General features: G+C 40.4%; 1 non-coding gene across 1 annotated transcript; it reads left to right on the forward strand.

Moving 5' to 3' along the window:
• Positions 1–4,101: 4,101 nt before the first annotated feature.
• Positions 4,102–4,176, forward strand: Trnat-ugu. Its single transcript has one exon. It is a non-coding gene; the product is annotated as a tRNA-Thr (tRNA).
• Positions 4,177–5,120: the final 944 nt, after the last annotated feature.

Below are 5,120 nucleotides of genomic sequence, written 5' to 3' on the forward strand. Positions count from 1 at the left end.
CAGATTACTATACAACGCCTTCCATATTCATCTTTCACTTCTAAGATCGCGTGGAATTACATAACGCTTTATGATGATCATTAACATCGATGACTAGAATGTTAAGACTGTTCCATCAACATTGGTCTTCCCATATATCTGTGTTCTTCCTCTGCTGCATTTTCCTATAGCTTGCTAATTACACACCATTTTTGCATATCCCTTATTGGCCGTTCTTTCGACATCAGACACCTTGTCTGATGTGGTGCAATTTCTTCCTGTATACTATAGTGTACCTAATTTCTGGTGCGTAGATCCTTTGTACTTTTTTTTGTCAGGGTTCAAATCTTTCCTCAATGTAATGAAAGCTATAACGGTCTTGTAACATTTTATTAGTGACCCACCACTGGCTTTACCATTTAAGGTTCCCTTGTCACACACAAACCAGAGAATGTTTTAATTTCCTAGTCAATTTCGCAGTAATTTATAATACGCGATTCGTTTGTAACCAGTTCAGACTTTTGCCCTCCGTAATTGTTTCCCATTTAACGTCTACACCTTATTATCAAGTACTGATATTCCAAAATACATGTTTTTGTGATAGAGCAGGTTGTGGATTGACATTAGTAAATCATTATCTGATTTTGTAATAATTATTTATTCATCTGCAAATAGAAAGGTCAACTTTAGTATCTCATTATTACGAGTATATTTCAGAATACGTGTATGAATGATAGTGAGGCAAATATGCGTTTAATTTAGCACGCGGCCCTTATAGAATTCTGATTAACAAATCAAATCAATCTATAATAAACCAAAGGATCTGATGTACATAGATTATAGCTTGGTGAACGAGCCTCCATTTCATTTTACTGCCCCCTGCAGCTGAAATACAATTAATGAACTTGAAATTATCCTTCTGAATAATGTGTTCAAAAGTAGATTCGAATTTTGTTTACTGTTTATTTATTTTACACACAGTCGCCCGCTTTCATTTTAAAAAATTGATATATAGTTTCAAATAAGTCAGTTTCCGCAGAGACGTGACGTAAGATGCATAATAGTTTTAGCAGTAATTAAGCACGTATATTTGTCTGAAAATAAAACTTAGAAGCTATCAAATTACGTCAACTGTGTATCAATTACACCTTAATATAGGAATCGCCATATGGAACAACAACCAAAAACATAAACAATAACAATAATAATACTGAACAGATTAGAAGTAAAAAGGTGAAAACATACAACATGGGTGAAAGAATAAAGACTATCTGCCATCGTGTGTATTTAAGGGAAGAGTTTACATCGTATACTTAACTATTTATTAAGTTTAGCCAAGGTTTACGATAATCTATTACGTGTAATATCCTGGTCGTACTACTGGGATTTTAAATTGATTAATTTCTAGAAATAAGTGTAGCACTTGTATAGATATAAAGCCGTAGAATACGATGTTTTGGCTGTTTGTTCCTGCAGCAAAGATAGGACATATTTACGGACATGGTCATATGTTTAAACCGTAATATACCAAGTCGCCTCTGCTTATCTTAGTAGTTTCAAAAGGACATTCAGAAATACCCAGTATTTAATCTAACTAAATAACTCAGAGGAGAGAAAGCCAAAATAAATTGAATTAGATATAAACAGTAGTTGTGTCCAGTAACAAAAATGTAATCACATAAGGAATCCAAAGGCATTAAAGAATCCACAATCATAATAACTCCACACAATAAAATCGCAGTATCATTTAGGGAACCCACTTTTCTGTATTTTTTCCTTGTGATTATTACAAGAGAAAACGAAAAGGAAACATGTTTGTCTTGATACATACATTCAAAAAAATTTAGGACGCGAAAAACTCTCTTCTACATAAGTGTAACAACTATGGCTAGACTTTCTGTCAGGCGTAAAGGTTAAGTCCGACAACTGTTAGAAATGTTCGTGAGCAGATATCCCAAAGTTTGCAAAATACTGTTGGTCATAACTATTTGCCTTGTTTTCTATGCAGATATGCTTTTAAATGTACTTATTAAATGTATTTCTAACGACTGCAAAAGGCTATAACTATTTAATACACAGCGATACATCAATAAAAAATACAGAGAAACTAAAAGAATGTCCAAAAACTTTTTCACATATTTTGTAGATGTGCTGTATCATTACACTCGGCCATCCGGACAACATATAAACAACAATCCATTTCGTTCATTCTGAAGCAAATGTGGAGCCACTAACGCGAACGCATTAGAAATGAGCATTTTTAGTTCTGGAATTGCTTTCGGTGGAGCTGCACAAATACAAGCTTTTTAGCTTAACGCAACTTTTCATAGTTGACTTGCGATACCAAAACAAATAGTCAGGATTTAATTTTGTCCATATTTTGCAGCTAATATTCTGCAGATCCTGGTCTTCTCTAAAAATAGCTTCGAGTTTAGTTATTTAAAAGAAATTTATGTTAAATACATTTGGAACGAAAGCTGACGACTACCCGCTCTGTCCCAAATTAGAAACAACTGAACAAATCAAAAAGTTGCGTTTATTTGTTGTCAGACAGAAACTTGGAGTGAACGTTGCCTACAACGGACCTAGATCTCGGGTAGCACTACGAGGTCTTTTGTGACCACAAGCAGGATCTGGAGGGGCTGTGGTGTGTGGGGCCAAATATATTGGCGTAGAAACTTAAGAATGAAAGTAGTTTTCGCATAATTTGTCACAGTCAAGTAATGTACCTCGAAGAAACCTGCCCGTACATAGAAAGAACTATTACACTACAGTACAGTACGGCAAGGAGGTATCTGAAAGAAATACGCTATGAGACGAACAGATATAACACTTCTACTCAAAGAAAATCCACTGGAACGTGCTCCCATGCTGACCGCGAAGTTGGCAAGGATTTCTTGTGATATAGGGTTCACAACTGTCGGAGGGTCGCTTTTGCGTGTATACGCCACAGTAAGACTGTCCAACGCATCCCACAAATGTTCGATGGGATTTAAGTTGGCGGAACCGGCAGGTCAGTCCATCCGCCGAATATCCTGTCATTCCAAGGGTTCCTCCACGTGCGCAGAACTATGCGGTCACACATTGTCACCCATAAAAATTAATTCACGGCCGAAGGCACCTCTGAAAAGACACACATGTCGGAAGAGTATAGTGTCACAAGAGCGCCGACCGCTGAGTGTTCCGTGTTCAAAGATCATGAGACAAGTACGCCCACGAACACCTGGACTGCCAAAACTACCATGTTCGACATGTTCCTGTGTGCATTACGTACCCTCATATGATGAGAAAGAGGAGAGAGGGAGGGGGGGGGGGCAGGGAGAGGATATATGCTGCATCCTGGAACGTCGTCGAACATTGTTGTTTCTGTGGTTCAGTTGATATGATGTAGGTAGGAAAAATATTGCATTGGTAATTAAATAAAGAACTTAAGCTGTTGACAGGCGTTGATATACATCAACGGGGACTGTTGAAAATGTCTGCCCCGACCGGGACTCGAACCCGGGACCTCGTGCTTACATTGCAGACGCTATATCCATCTTTTTTTTTGTTCTCATTTTGTTCTATATTGTTCGTTGAATTTGTTCGTGGTGGACGTCCGATGACAGCCGTTTACATTGTTCGTTGATCTGTTCACTCAGTTTTTTTTTTTTTTTTTTATTACAGAGGGTAGCTAAATCCTCTGACCGAGCACGCTAAGTAACGCTGCCGGCTCCATCTCAGCCACCGAGGGCACAAAGGGTAGTGCGACTGCAGGGATTTATCCCTTACACGCTCCCCGTGAGACCCACATTCCCAGCTTAATGTCCACACACTACATTCGTAGTGCCCATGCCCGTTACAATCATTACTCGCGGCAGACAGTCATACCGAGTCCAGTAAGAGGTCGGGCAATGTGTGTGCATCTTCACAGAAGAAGAAGGTCAGTGGCCGATTAGCCTTAACTATATAAAGATGGTATCTGTTCTTTCAGACATGCACACGCATTGCCCGAACTCCTACGGTATTCGGTATGATTGACTGCCACGAGTAATGAATGTAATGTGCAGGGGCACTACGAATGTAGTGTGTCGACGTTAAGTTCGGGATGTGGGTCTCACAGGCAGTCGCACTATCCTCTGTGCCCTCGGTGGCTCAGATGGATAGAGCGGCTGCCATGTAAGCAGGAGATCCCGGGTTCGAGTCCCGGTCGGGGCACACAATTTCAACTGTCCCCGTTGATGTATATCAACGCCTGTCGACAGATTAAGGTCTTCATTTAGTTATCATTTCATTCTAGAGAACTGCATGGTCACCGTTGGTATCTGTTCTTTCGGACATGTCCGAAAAAACAGATACCATCTTCATGCAAATATTGCATTGGTGTACTGACCTCCAAATCTTTGAACACGGTACACAAGCATGTCAACGTTGTTGTGACGTTCTACTACTTCCCCCAATGCGTCTTTTCATTCACGCGTTCGGTCCTGAATGACAACACACTACAGCATCCAATTGCGTAGATGAAGGAGCTCTTGGCTGAGAGAATAATTGGCGAATGAAGTGGCTTGCCCCTTGCGCCGACCTAAAGCCCATCGAGGCCATGTAGGCTGTGTTGTAGAGACGTACTGCAGCAAGTCGACATGCACCGAAACGACGATACAGCAGTTCTGATCCGCGATGGTTGAGGAATGGATCGACCTACCACAAGGACTGCTTACCATCCTTATGGTCTGCATGAGAGCACGCCGCAGTGCACGCACTGGCGTCGATGGTGATCACACACCATACATGAAGGAAGCCGGTATTTTGTGCTCGGGATTTGGAAGTTCCGGCAAATTAATAAAAGACACGCATACGTAGATGATTGCAACGACGATATTAGACCTCTAGTTTCTCTACGCATCAGTCTGTTACCAAAATCATTTTTCGTGTTCACATTCGTGAGCTTCGTCAACTCATAAACATTTTCACGCTTTCCAACCTAACCTAGGACTCAGGCTACGCTACAGATCAATCTGTCACCACAATCATTTTTGGCGCACAGAATAGTTGGCTTCGCCAACTCACAACCAGTGTGTCACATTCCAGTATAATCTACAACTCAGGGTACGGTGCAGATCAAGTTCATACCACAGTTTTGTTTTGTTGTTCACACTGTA

This window comes from Schistocerca piceifrons, chromosome 1 (assembly GCF_021461385.2).
Source record: "Schistocerca piceifrons isolate TAMUIC-IGC-003096 chromosome 1, iqSchPice1.1, whole genome shotgun sequence".
In the NCBI taxonomy this organism is placed as follows: Eukaryota; Metazoa; Arthropoda; class Insecta; order Orthoptera; family Acrididae; genus Schistocerca; species Schistocerca piceifrons.